Raw genomic sequence first — 15,908 nt, 5'->3', positions numbered from 1 at the left:
GTATGTATAAGACCACATGACATTTGAACACAGCAATTTTTCAAAGTCAATGGAAACAAGTAGATTTTCCGATTCAAATAACACATATTTCGAAGGAAATATCTGGATGCATTCACTGATACACGCGGCTAATGTATCCCTTGATCAAAGAATGATTAAAGGTTGTAAAAATGTTAAATATTAAAAGAAACGCAAGACCGCTCAATCCCAGCCAATGATTTAAGAACACAAGCGTGTTTTCCTGCATAAAAATAATGTGGCGAGACATTCGCTTACTCCCAAAATGACCCCGTTCGGAACATGGGCATATGCCCGTTTCGGGAACTGTCCCGCCTTTGGCACACTTTATATCCCTCATTCAGCGCAATCATCAATAAAATGTACCAGACATGGCGCAGTAAAATAATTTGTCATGATATATTATCTAGAAACCACCGATATCACAGTTCATGCAGATAATATATAAATATTGCATGGAGAGGGAGACTGATGTGATGTCATGTGATTTGGATTTGTAACGTACCATTAACAATTTTACAGTCATATAGCTACAATGCCTGCAATGTGGCAGTTTGCAGTGATGCCTAGCACTAGGGCATCATGCCGCAGACATGCAGCATGATGTCCCACCCAGTCACATTATCCTGACACCAAGCCGACGAGCCTTAAAACTAACCTCTTGATGCAGAGCGCCAATCGAGGCAGCTATTAGTACCATTTTTGAAAGTCTTTGGTTTGATTCGGTCGTGGATTCAACCCACGACCTCCCGCATCCGAGATGGAAAGTCTAACCACTAGGCCACCGGAGTGGTGAGGGAGATTGAAATAAGGTTGCGGTTGCCCGACTGTTTTGCACAAGTTTTACACATCTAAATGATATTGTCATGTTAACTGCATTGGACAGTAAGAACCCAAAGCCCAACCCCAAGAGACGGATACATAAATAAAGTGTATTTTTTTAAAAAAAACCTAAAACGGTCACCTGACGAAATTGTATACCTGCATTTGTGTATATCAGTCTATGTGAATGTTTGAAAAATTGGAAGATTTATATTCGACTTCCGTCTTGCACGTTTCATTACTCACGTGACGATATCAGCAAGGGCTATAAACGAGTCTACAACTTAATCTTCATCAGGTACTTCCCACGTTTCAGTCTTGAGTTGATTTTGTTCCCAGGCATGCAGGTCATTTGCATATGATGAACATTTATATTGCCGTAATCAAGGATGAATCAATAACATACATTTGGACTCGGAATAGCTTTCCATTTGGGGCTGCAGGTGGCCTAATATTCCAAGGCGACCGCCCTTACCGATCACAGATATCACACCTCTGTCCTCATAGGGTTGAAACTCGTGCTCGAGGCATGTATTTGTAAGATTAAACATAGGTGGCAGAGAAGAGTTTGGTAATACGGCCCCTGGCAAATTTATCTTTTAGCGCTATGATGTCTCGTTTTGAAATATTATTGCTTTGTAATAAAGATATGGGTATATTTGTGAATTAGGTGTTTCAGGAGTGTTTTGAGTATGAATTTGATGTGAGGTATGTATACCTTTCATTGTCACTTCACAGTATGTAGCCAGTGAAATACCAATAATATGCAAGGTAGCAGAAGTAGCCCAATCAAAGCAGCAGACACGTGTGTTCAAGACAAATACAATATCTACAATCGTCGTTGATGAAAATTATTTTGAATTGCATCAGGAATTTAAGTAAAGAATGCATTTCAAAACTTCTCGCTCAGGGAAAAGACTTGTGGTCACACTATGAGCACCGGTGCTTTCCAAATGGTCTTTGGACGCAAAAAATGCATGTATATTACGGGAAAGCTCGCATACCACACACTCATCTTACTGGAAAACTGATTTGTGCAAATATCAACGGCATAGAAATTTTATATGTATGTATGTATGTATTATATTGTATTGTATTGTATTGTATTGTATTGTATTGTATTGTATTGTATGTATGTATATATGTATGCATGTATGTATGTATGTATGTATGTATGTATGTATGTATTTGCATGCATGCACGGATGTATGGATCAATGAGCCGATTCATTTATGTACGTATAGGTACGCACCTTCCTCGTTCGCTCAAGCTTTGCTTCATGTATGCCCACGTGCAAATATATGTATATCCATGTATCCTTGTACATGTTATGCATGCCATCACGTATACACGTTCTTTAATTGATGTGCATGCATGTATGTATGTATGTATGTATGTATGTATGTATGTATGTATGTATGTATGTATGTATGTATATATGTATGGATGGATGGATGTAGGTAGGTAAGTAGGTATATATATAGATAGGAAAATAGATACGTAGATTCGTGCGTACGTATGTAGGCATGAACTAATTTATGAACATGATCAAAATTAGCTCATTCCGAAAATATATCAAGTTATGCGGTTGATAAAGAAACTCAACGATTAAATGTTTTTATTTGTTTCTATTGCAAAAATTATGAACGAATTTGTACACATGGATTTTGCAGATAAGTCTTAAAAATGGGCCCATTTGTATCAATGATATATCCGCTTACAGTCTGTTTGCATATTTTGACAAATGTGTATGGCATTAACTGCTATCAAAACTTTGAAAAGAAAATAATGTTCATATATAACGCTGCATAAAATAATGATGTATTGAAAGGAATTGCGGAAGATTTCTCAGTCAATTAAATATATTGATCTCATTGATTTTTTTATGACATCATACGCGATACAATAAAGGATGTACCCCGAGACTAAATTTTAATAACAGTTGTATACAGTATAAGATAATATTACTTTCAGATGTTTAAGAGAGATCAAGTTTCCTATCATATCATTCAGATCTATCACGATTACCAAATGAGATCAATTGAACAAGATTATGATATTGGCACTAATTATTGTCCAGTACAATGTATCCAACATGACCACCGCGTCTGTGGACAAAAACATCGTCATGGAACCGGTCACTGAAGCATCCTTAAATCAGCAGAATACAATTATGAATTGGCCATCCGTTTTCTATAAAGAAGTTGTAAGTCTGTTCAGACACATGATTTTTCGGCTTGACACATCTTTTCAATTCAAAAAAGCGGCATCAGCCAGTACAACCTCTACATCCGCAGTAAATACAGGCTCCTGTGTTATCCTCTGCTAGGTTGGCTTTAGGGTTACGACATGTGCAATGGGCCTCAATACAAGGAAGACAGCAGAGGTCTTCATGACCCTGCTTCTTCCATTTCGCGAAGGGAATTTTATCTGCTTTATTCTTCTCTAAAGCGTACTCGCACAACTCTCTACTAATGGTGTCGCTGGTACAGGGCAAGTCGCACATGTATCTGGATTTGTGTTGATCAATATGAAAAACTGGCCAAAGCGCTTCCACTTTTCTTTCACCACCTTGAGACTCTTGTTCGGCCGCTTTCATCTTGTCGTCCTGCTCTAGGCCTGGCTTTATCAACTCATGTCTCTCTGCAGAACATTTCCTTATTGTCTTTAAATTAAGCATCGTTGTATGGTTTGCACTTAAGCTTGGAGCGAATATTTGCATTCTAGAACAGTCACCCGTCTCAGAAATGTTTGCAACAGTGTTAATCAGTGTGCATCAGTAAGAAGGAGTATCACTGCATCTAAAAATATGTGTCTTTTATAGTGTCACCTTACCATTGTCGGTGTTTAGTTCTATTTTGTAAATAAAACCATTTATACATCAAACTGACCAATAATAAACCTGTTCAAGGATTAGTTGATACGCCATACTGCACATAACATATGTTGTACTAATGACACCCTATTGTTAAGCATCCGGCATGAGTAGATGCCATGCGAGAAAGTGAGGTGAGTATCTGCCTGAAAGGAAATTGTGAAGCTAGTGCCAAAGAAACAAATATATATATAACTTATACTAACTGTAAACCTGCATTATTGTTATTAAAGCACATTTAGTAGCAGAAATAGAAATCTACACCCGACAATTGATAGCACGTAAAAGAACGATATTTCCGACATGTCAATAAAGTATGTATGTATGCATATATGTTGTTGGTGTTGTTGTGTTTCACGCCATTTTTCAGCACACGATCGGCTATACATGGCAGTCAGTATTAACGGTGGAAGAAGAACCGGGGAAAACCCCGGAAAGAACCACCGACCCACGAAAAGCTACCGGCAAGCTTTTTCACATACTGACATTGGCTGAATCCGAGACTCGAACCCATGCAGGCAGAGGTGAGCTGCCAGTGGTCCGTATCGCAGAGCGCTTTAAACCACTCTGCCACTCGGGGCCCCTTTATGTAGGTATGTATGTATGCATGTAGGTATGTAGGTATGTATGTGTGTATTTGTGTGTGTAAATATGTATGTATGTATGTATGTATGTATGTATGTATGAATGTAAGTATGAATGTATTAATATATTTATGTATGTATAAGACCACATGACATTTGAACACAGCAATTTTTCAAAGTCAATGGAAACAAGTAGATTTTCCGATTCAAATAACACATATTTCGAAGGAAATATCTGGATGCATTCACTGATACACGCGGCTAATGTATCCCTTGATCAAAGAATGATTAAAGGTTGTAACAATGTTAAATATTAAAAGAAATGCAAGACCGCTCAATCCCAGCCAAGGATTTAAGAACACAAGCGTGTTTTCCTGCATAAAAATAATGTGGCGAGACATTCGCTTACTCCCAAAATGAGCCCGTTCGGAACATGGGCATATGCCCGTTTCGGGAACTGTCCCGCCTTTGGCACACTTTATATCCCTCATTCAGCGCAATCATCAATAAAATGTACCAGACATGGCGCAGTAAAATAATTTGTCATGATATATTATCTAGAAACCACCGATATCACAGTTCATGCAGATAATATATAAATATTGCATGGAGAGGGAGACTGATGTGATGTCATGTGATTTGGATTTGTAACGTACCATTAACAATTTTACAGTCATATAGCTACAATGCCTGCAATGTGGCAGTTTGCAGTGATGCCTAGCACTAGGGCATCATGCCGCAGACATACAGCATGATGTCCCACCCAGTCACATTATCCTGACACCAAGCCGACGAGTCTTAAAACTAACCTCTTGATGCAGAGCGCCAAGCGAGGCAGCTATTAGTACCATTTTTGAAAGTCTTTGGTTTGATTCGGTCGTGGATTCAACCCACGACCTCCCGCATCCGAGATGGAAAGTCTAACCACTAGGCCACCGGAGTGGTGAGGGAGATTGAAATAAGGTTGCGGTTGCCCGACTGTTTTGCACAAGTTTTACACATTTAATGATATTGTCATGTTAACTGCAATGGAAAGTAAGAACCCAGATCCCAACCCCAAGAGACGGATACATAAATAAAGTGTATTTTTTTAAAATAAAACCCTAAAACGGTCACCTGACGAAACTGTATACCTGCATTTGTGTATATGCGTCTATGTGAATGTTTGAAAAATTGGAAGATTTATATTCGACTTCCGTCTTGCACGTTTCATTACTCACGTGACGATATCAGCAAGGGCTATAAACGAGTCTACAACTTAATCTTCATCAGGTACTTCCCACGTTTCAGTCTTGAGTTGATTTTGTTCCCAGGCATGCAGGTCATTTGCATATGATGAACATTTATATTGCCGTAATCAAGGATGAATCAATAACATACATTTGGACTCGGAATAGCTTTCCATTTGGGGCTGCAGGTGGCCTAATATTCCAAGGCGACCGCCCTTACCGATCACAGATATCACACCTCTGTCCTCATAGGGTTGAAACTCGTGCTCGAGGCATGTATTTGTAAGATTAAACATAGGTGGCAGAGAAGAGTTTGGTAATACGGCCCCTGGCAAATTTATCTTTTAGCGCTATGATGTCTCGTTTTGAAATATTATTGCTTTGTAATAAAGATATGGGTATATTTGTGAATTAGGTGTTTCAGGCGTGTGTTGAGAATGAATTTGATGTGAGATATGAAAACCTTTCATTGTCACTTCGCAGTATGTAGCCAGTGAAATACCAATAATATGCAAGGTAGCAGAAGTAGCCCAATCAAAGCAGCAGACACGTGTGTTCAAGACAAATACAATATCTACAATCGTCGTTGATGAAAATTATTTTGAACTGCATCAGGAATTTAAGTAAAGAATGCATTTCAAAACTTTTCGCTCTGGGAAAAGACTTGTGGTCACACTATGAGTACCGGTACTTTTTAAATGGTCTTTGGACGCAAAAAATGCATGTATATTACGGGAAAGCTGCATTACCACACACTCATCTTACTGGAAAATTGATTTGTGCAAATATCAACGGCATAGAAATTTTATATGTATGTATGTATGTATTGTATTGTATTCTATGTATGTATGCATGTATGTACGTATGTATGTATGTATGTATTTGCATGCATGCACGGATGTATGGATCAATGAGCCGATTCATGTATGTACGTATAGGTACGCACCTTCCTCGTTCGCTCAAGCTTTGCTTCATGTATGCCCACGTGCAAATATATGTATATCCATGTATCCTTGTACATGTTATGCATGCCATCACGTGTACACGTTCTTTAATTGATGTGCATGCATGTATGTATGTATGTATGTATGTATGTATGGATAAATGGATGGATGTAGGTAGGTAAGTAGGTATATATGTAGATAGGAAAATAGATACGTAGATTCGTGCGTACGTATGTAGGCATGAACTAATTTATGAACATGATCAAAATTAGCTCATTCCGAAAATATATCAAGTTATGCGGTTGATAAAGAAACTCAACGATTCAATGTTTTTATGTGCTTTTATTGCAAAAATTATGAACGAATTTATACACACGGATTTTGCAGATAAGTCTTAAAAATGGGCCCATTTGTATCAATGATATATCCGCTTACAGTCTGTTTGCATATTTTGACAAATGTGTATGGCATTAACTGCTATCAAAACCTTGAAAAGAAAATAATGTTGATACATAACGCTGCATAAAATAATGATGTATAGAAAGGCATTGCGGAAGATTTCTCAGTCAATTAAATATATTCATCTCATTGATTTTTTTATGACATCATACGCGATACAATAAAGGATGTACCCCGAGACTAAAATTTAATAACAGTTGTATACAGTATAAGATGATATTACTTTCAGATGTTTAAGAGAGATCAAGTTTCCTATCATATCATTCAGATCTATCACGATTACCAAATGAGATCAATTGAACAAGATTATGATATTGGCACTAATTATTGTCCAGTACAATGTATCCAACATGACCACCGCGTCTGTGGACAAAAACATCGTCATGGAACCGGTCACTGAAGCATCCTTAAATCAGCAGAATACAATTATGAATTGGCCATCCGTTTTCTATAAAGAAGTTGTAAGTCTGTTCAGACACATGATTTTCAGCTTGACACATCTTTTCAATTCAAAAAAGCGGCATCAGCCAGTACAACCTTTACATCCGCAGTAAATACAGGCTCCTGTGTTATCCTCTGCTAGGTTGGCTTTAGAGTTGCGACATGTGCAATGAGCCTCAATACAAGGAAGACAGCAGAGGTCTTCATGACCCTGCTTCTTCCATTTTGCGAAGGGAATTTTATCTGCTTTATTCTTCTCTAAAGCGTACTCGCACAACTCTCTACTAATGGTGTCGCTGGTACAGGGCAAGTCGCACATGTATCTGGATTTGTGTTGATCAATATGAAAAACTGGCCAAAGCGCTTCCACTTTTCTTTCACCACCTTGAGACTCTTGTTCGGCCGCTGTCATCTTGTCGTCCTGCTCTAGGCCTGGCTTTATTAACTCATGTCTCTCTGCAGAACATTTCCTTATTGTCTTTAAATTAAGCATCGTTGTATGGTTTGCACTTAAACTTGGAGCGAATATTTGCACTCTAGAACAGTCACCCGTCTCAGAAATGTTTGCAACAGTGTCAGTCAGTGTGCATCAGTAAGAAGGCGTATCACTGCATCTAAAAATATGTGTCTTTTATAGTGTCACCTTACTATTGTCGGTGTTTAGTTTTATTTGGTAAATAAAACCATTTATACATCAAACTGACCAATAATAAGGCTGTTCAAGTATTAGTAGATACGCCATGCTGCACATACCATATGTTGTACTAATGACACCCTTTTGTTAAGCATCCGGCATGAGTAGATGCCATACGAGAAAGTGAGGTGAGTATGTGCCTGAAAGGAAATTGTGAAGCTAGTGTCAAAGAAACAAATATATATATAACTTATACTAACTGTAAACCTGCATTATTGTTATTAAAGCACATTTAGTAGCAGAAATAGAAATCTACACCCGACAATTGATAACACGTAAAAGAAAGATATTTCCGACATGTCAATAAAGTATGTATGTATGCATATATGTTGTTGTTGTTGTTGTTGTGTTTAACGCCATTTTTCAGCACACGATCGGCTATACATGGCAGTCAGTATTAACGGTGGAGGAAGAACCCGTGAAAACCCCGGAAAAAACCACCGACCCACGAGAAGCTACCGGCAAGCTTTTTCACATACTGACATTGGCTGAATCCGAGACTCGAACCCATGCAGGCAGAGGTGAGCTGGCAGTGGTCCGTAACGAAGAGCGCTTTAGACCACTCGGCCACTTGGGGCCCATGTATGTATGTATGTATGTATGTATGTATGTATCTACGTACGTACGTACTTGTGTGTGTGTGTATGTATGTATGTATGTATGTATGTATCAGGCCGCGTTACATTTGAACACAGCAATGTGTCAAAGTCAATGGAAGCAAGTAGATTTTCGGATTCAAATAACACATATTTCGAAGGAAATATCATAATGCATTCTCTGATACACTAGGCTAATGTATCCCTTGATCAAAGAATAATTAACGGTTGTAAAAATGTTAAATATCCGACGAAATGCAAGACGCCTCAATCACAGCCAACGATTAAGATCACACGCGTTTTTTCATGCAGAATAATAATGTGGCGAGACATTCTCTTACTCCCAAACTGACCCCGTTCGGTACATGGGCATATGTCCGTTTCAGAGCCTGTCCGGCGTTTGGCACACTTACTGTCCCTCATTCAGCGCAATCATCAATAAAATGTACCAGACATGGCGCAGTAAAATAATTTGTCATGATATGTTATCTAGAAACCACCGATATCACAGTTCATGCAGATAGTATATAAATACTGCATGGAGAGGGAGACTGATGTGATGTCATGTGATTTTTATTTGTAACATACCTTTAAGAATTTTACAGTCATATAGCTACAATGTCTGCAATGTGGCAGTTTATAGTGGTGCCTAACACTAGGGCATCATGGCGCAGACATGTAGCAGGATGTCCCACCCAGTCACATTATCCTGACCCCAGGCTGACGAGTCCTAAAATTAACCTCTTGATGCAGAGCGCCAAGCGAGGCAGTTATTAGTACAATTTTAGAAAGTCTTTGGTTTGATTCGGTAGTGGATTCAACCCACGACCTCCCGAATCCGAGGTGGAAGCTCTAACCACTAGGCCACCGGAGCGGTGAGGGAAATTGAAATAAGGCTGCGGTTGCCCGACTGTTTTGCACGTGTTTTACACATCTAAATGATATTGTCATATGTTAACTACATTGGACAGTAAAAATCCTAAGCCTCACCCCTAGAGACGGATATATAAATAAAGTGCATTTTAAAAAAAGCCCAAAAAGATCAACTGACAAAATTGTATACCTGCATTTGTGCATGTATGTATGTATATACGTATGTATGCATGTATGTACCTATGCATGTATTTATGCATGTATGTATGTTCGTATGGAAGTAACTTCTTGTGTGTATGTATGTATGTGTGTATGTATGTATGTATGTATGTATGTATGTATGTATGTATGTATGTATGTATGTATGTCTGTATAAGACCACGTTACATTTGAACACTGCAATGTATCAAAGTCAATTGAGACAAGTAGATTTTCCGATTCAAATAACACATATTTCGAAGGAACTATCTTAAAGCATTCTCTGATACACGCGGCTGATATATCCCTTTATCAAGGAATGATTAACGGTTGTAAAAATGTTAAATATCAGACGAAATGCAAGACGCCTCAATCACAGCCAATGATTTAAGAACACATGGGTGTTTTCATGCACATTAATAATGTGGCGAGACATTCTCTTACTCCCAAACTGACCCCGTTCGGTACATGGGCATATGTCCGTTTCAGAACCTGTCCGGCGTTTGGCACACTTACTGTCCCTCATTCAGCGCAATCATCAATAAAATGTACCAGACATGGCGCAGTAAAATAATTTGTCATGATATGTTATCTAGAAACCACCGATATCACAGTTCATGCAGATAGTATATAAATACTGCATGGAGAGGGAGACTGATGTGATGTCATGTGATTTTTATTTGTAACATACCTTTAAGAATTTTACAGTCATATAGCTACAATGTCTGCAATGTGGCAGTTTATAGTGGTGCCTAACACTAGGGCATCATGGCGCAGACATGTAGCATGATGTCCCACCCAGTCACATTATCCTGACCCCAGGCTGACGAGTCCTAAAATTAACCTCTTGATGCAGAGCGCCAAGCGAGGCAGTTATTAGTACAATTTTAGAAAGTCTTGGTTTGATTCGGTAGTGGATTCAACCCACGACCTCCCGAATCCGAGGTGGAAGCTCTAACCACTAGGCCACCGGAGCGGTGAGGGAAATTGAAATAAGGCTGCGGTTGCCCGACTGTTTTGCACGTGTTTTACACATCTAAATGATATTGTCATATGTTAACTACATTGGACAGTAAAAATCCTAAGCCTCACCCCTAGAGACGGATATATAAATAAAGTGCATTTTAAAAAAAGCCCAAAAAGATCAACTGACAAAATTGTATACCTGCATTTGTGCATGTATGTATGTATATACGTATGTATGTATGTATGTACCTATGCATGTATTTATGCATGTATATATGTTCGTATGGAAGTAACTTCTTGTGTGTATGTATGTATGTGTGTATGTATGTATGTATGTATGTATGTATGTATGTATGTATGTCTGTATAAGACCACGTTACATTTGAACACTGCAATGTATCAAAGTCAATTGAGACAAGTAGATTTTCCGATTCAAATAACACATATTTCGAAGGAACTATCTTAAAGCATTCTCTGATACACGCGGCTGATATATCCCTTTATCAAGGAATGATTAACGGTTGTAAAAATGTTAAATATCAGACGAAATGCAAGACGCCTCAATCACAGCCAATGATTTAAGAACACATGGGTGTTTTCATGCACATTAATAATGTGGCGAGACATTCGCTTACTCCCAAACTGACCATGTTCGGAACATAGGCATATGCCCGTTTCGGGATCTGTCTCGCATTCGGCACACTTTATGTCCCACATTCAGCGCAATCATCAATAAAATGTACTAGACATGGCGCAGTAAAATAATTTGTCATATGTTATCTAGAAGCCAACGATATCACAGTTCATGCAGATAATAGATAAATATTGCATGGGCAGCGAGACTGATGTGATTTGGATTTGTAACGTATCTTTAACAATTTTACAGTCATATAGCTACAATGTCTGCAATGTGGCTGTTTATAGTGATGCTTTGCACTAGGTCATCGTGCCGCAGACATACAGCATGATGTCCCACCCAGTCACATTATCCTGACACCAGGACCAGGAGTCCTAAAACTAGCCTCTTGATGCAGAGCGCCAAGCGAGGCAGCTATCAGTACCATTTTTGAAAGTCTTTGGTTTGATTCGGTCGTGGATTCAACCCACGACCTCCCGCATCCGAGGTGGAAACTCTAACCACTAGGCCACCGGTGTGGTGAGGGAGATTGAAATAAGGCTGCGGTTCCCGACTGTTTTGCACATGTTTTACACATCTAAATGATATTGTCATGTTAACTACATTGGACAGTATGAACCCTAAGCCCAACCCCTAGAGACGGACTCCTAAATAAAGTGTATTTTTTAAAAGAAGCCTAGAAAGTTCACCTGACGAAATTTTATACCTGCATTTGTATATATGCGTCTATGTGAATATTTAAAAAATTGGAAGATTTATATTCGATTTCCGTCTTGCATTTTTTATTACTCACGTGACGATATCAGCAAGGGCTAAAAATGAGTCTACAACTCAGTCTTCATCAAGTACTTCCCTCGTTTCAGTTTTCAGTTGATTTTGTTCCCAGACATGCAGGTCATTTGCATGTGATGGACATTTATATTGCCGCAATCATGGATAAATCGATAAACATACATTTGGAATCCGAATAGCTTTCTATTTGTGGCTGCAGATGGCCTAATATTCTAAGGCCACCGCCCTTACCGATCACAGATATCACACTTCTGTCCGCATCGGGTTGAAACTCGTGCTCGAGGCATGTATTTGTTTTGAGGAAACTGAGTTTGCAGAGAAGAGTTTGGTAATACGGCCTTTGTCAAATTTATATGTCAACGCTATGATGTCTCATTTTGAAATATTATTTCTTAGGAAGAAAGATATGGGTATATTTGTAAATTAGTCGTTATGGTGTGCATGGAGTGTGAATTGATGTGAGGGATGTATAACTTCCATTTTCACTTCCTAGCATATTGGAGTGAAATACCAATACTATGCAAGGTAGCATAAATATCCCAAACATAGCAGCATGCACTTGGGTCCAAGGCAAGTACAATATGTACAATCGGCTTGGATGACAATTAGTCTGAATTGCATAAACAATTAAGTACACAATGTTATTCAAACTTTTCGCCCAGGGAAAGGACTTGTGGTCACACTATGAGGAACTGTGCTTTCCAAATGGTCCTTAGACCAAAATGCATTATTATTACTGGAAAGCTAGCATACCTCACAATCATCTTACTGGACAACATTGATTTGTCCAAATATCAACGGCGTAGAAATTTGATATGCATGCTTGCATGTATGTGTGTGTGCATGTGTTTGTGCGCATGTATGTATGTATGTATGTATGCATGTATGTATGTATGCATATGTGGCTCTATGCATACATTCAGGGATGTCTGCTTTTTTGATTTTATACAGTTAAATGTTCTAAATCAAACTTAAGAATAGATAGTGTTCTTAACATGATGGATTGATCAAGCTTAACAGACATTATGTTCCGAGACAAAGGATTTCTCAAAGAAGCAAGAAATAAAAAAAACAACAATGTTTTTTTCCCAATATTTGGTACACAATAATTTGCTGATGAAATTACTTTATGTTTCAGAAATAAGTCTCCATCTGGCTCTGATGGAAAAGTTATGGAACTGAAAACGGATATAAAGTTAAGAAAGCTTGAACTTTAGAAAGAAAAGAAAAAGAAGACGAAAAATCAGTTTAACAAAGAGGAAAATGAGAGACAAATGCTTAATAGTCAAAAGAACAATGATATGCAGTTGCCGAAAGAGGTAAGTGAGACATTTGCAATTGGAAAAAAGAGGAACAACAAAGTGAAATGCAAATATAGAAAGAGGAAAGATATAAAGAAGAATAGAAGATATTCTGGTGCACATGCTAATGCCCTGAACGAATGAAGAAAGAGAATTCCAGTTGCACAGAAGCAGAGAGTGAAAGGGTAAATGCAGATGTAGATTCGGAGAGAAAGAGAAAAGAAAGTAAGGGAATTTCAATTAGTATTAAAATAACTATTACTGGCAAGTGGAAATCAATCACCCACTTTACATGCATTTTCATGTATTAATGTTACTAAACATATTAGCTTAGAAACCCCTTTTGAAGACAAAAATGTATGCAAATAATTTCTTCATTTCGAAAGAAATGTTGCAAATTTAAAATCGCCAAGAGAGCGTTAGTTTCTATTATTACAAAGTATACATTCTCCAAAAGGTCCAAGACAGCAATTGTCTATATTATTAAAAGGTGTACTTACTGGCAAAGCTAGTGAGGTCTATATTTCCTTGTCCGTAACGTAGGGCCTAGCTTACGAGATAGCGATGGGATGTACCCTGAAAGGTTATTAGTTGGTACCTGCTGCCTATGGACAAAGATCTTAGTGATGAAATGCAGTCGGACTGTAGTAACACTGGAATACACCATCTTCGGGATTCAGAAAATTGAATAATTAGGACCTGAAACTTTCATATCTGCTGCAAAAAAGAAAATGAACTAAAACAAAAATGACTTGGATATTAACGCTTATGCCCGTATGTTCCAACCCGAAGGAATAAAATCTACCATGACGTTGAAGTCGTAGATACAAAACCTGTGAAATAAGATCAGTACAAGATATACCCCCTCAAACAGGAATGTTTGAAAAACGAAATTTAGTATCTGTTGGAGAACTATTTCATAGAGAAAAGAAAAAGTAACTGCCGTTTATCGCGCATTATCGTGCGAAATATAGATAATACTTTCACCATGTGGACTTACTAAAGACAAGTGAACGGCTTGACCAAAACAAACCCATTTCTATTGTCAAGAATCTATGACTGCTTTGACATAACTGGAAATGCAAAATATATCTCCAGCTTTGACCTTTTCAAAGGATACTAACAAATTCCATTGACGGAAAGCATAAAGGAAATTTCGTCATTTGTAATTCCAGAAGAACTTTATCAGCATAAAGTTATGCTGCTTGCGACGAAATATGCGCTTGATATATTTCAACGTTTAGTGAACATGATCACATCTGGACTAGATAATTGTGGCGCTTAACTTGATAATGCCGTCATCTGCAACGGCATGTGAAAAGATCACTTAGAGACAACGCGGACATTCTTTGATAGACTCCCTGGTGCAAATTTGACAATAAAGTAACGGTGAGTTCACCCTTGCTTTGGAACTTGTTCAGTAGGTGTTTTGGAATACGGTCAAGTTAAACCTATACACGTTAAGGTCAATGATATCTCTTAATTCTCTGTTTTTTCCTTAATTGATGAACCCCTGACAAGTTTACGGAGTAAGAAACAAAGTTTAGTTGGTCTGAAAATCGTCAGGAGACGTTTGACACGTAATAGCCATACTTAAGTGTGCACCAGTTCTTTACGGGTCCAAATTTCAGTCAATAATTTAAAATTTGTGTTGATGCAAGTGATGTTGGGGTTGGAGGAAAATTGATTCAAGAAGACAAAAATGGTGTAGATCATCCAGTGTGCTACATTTTGTAAGAAATTAAATAAGCAGTAGAGAAAAAAAAAACAAACGTCAGAGATTATTCAGGTGGGTTTGATGTTCGTGGGATACAATACAGATATCAAGCACGTGAAGGGAATGAAAAATCTAACAACAGATACACTTTCACGTATATACAATTATTGTAGTGCTTCGTGTATATTTTATATCATTCAAAAGATTTCATCTTATGTAATTTTTAATCACATGCATATTTTACTAAGAGCGAAATGAATATATATATGTATTGAATAAAGTTTTTTCTTCTTTATGTGGGGAGATATTTTTTAAATTTAATTTGTATTTGTTAGTTTCTTTTCACATCATTATGGGTTATGCTTAATTGTAACTTGTATCTGTCCTTGTCAAAAAAGCAAGTTCATTATCTACCGGACTAGGATCTTTGGTTGTTGTAAACAACATAATCTCCATCTTAATCTGAATCCAGCTCATGAATATGTCATGTCTACCTGTCATGTCTATTTGTCATGTCTACCTGATGTTTAATACATTCGTTATTATATTTGAAGTAGCAGATCTTGTCTTGCTTACCAGTTAGAATTTTCTAGAACTGGACTTTTGTCCAACATCACGCCTTTATGGTTTTGTTTTAGTTTTTTTATATATAATTTGGTTTACTTGAAAATGTATTCTTTCCTGCGATAACATCTGAAACAGAAATAAGTTAAATTGTTGTATTCAGGGTTTGATTTGGTTAAAAAAAAATTGTTCTAATTA

General features: G+C 37.7%; 2 pseudogenes; both read right to left on the bottom strand.

Moving 5' to 3' along the window:
- Positions 1-3,109: 3,109 nt before the first annotated feature.
- On the bottom strand, positions 3,110-3,562 carry LOC149783211 (protein BUD31 homolog pseudogene; annotated as a pseudogene).
- A 3,892-nt stretch (positions 3,563-7,454) lies between these two features.
- Positions 7,455-7,865, bottom strand: LOC149783210 (protein BUD31 homolog pseudogene; annotated as a pseudogene).
- Positions 7,866-15,908: the final 8,043 nt, after the last annotated feature.

The sequence above is a fragment of the Sinohyriopsis cumingii genome, chromosome 14 (genome assembly GCF_028554795.1).
Source record: "Sinohyriopsis cumingii isolate HCF-2022 chromosome 14, ASM2855479v2, whole genome shotgun sequence".
Classification (NCBI taxonomy): Eukaryota; Metazoa; Mollusca; class Bivalvia; order Unionida; family Unionidae; genus Sinohyriopsis; species Sinohyriopsis cumingii.
Note: the sequence above shows the minus strand (reverse complement) of the source record. Positions and strands in the feature narration are given on the sequence as shown.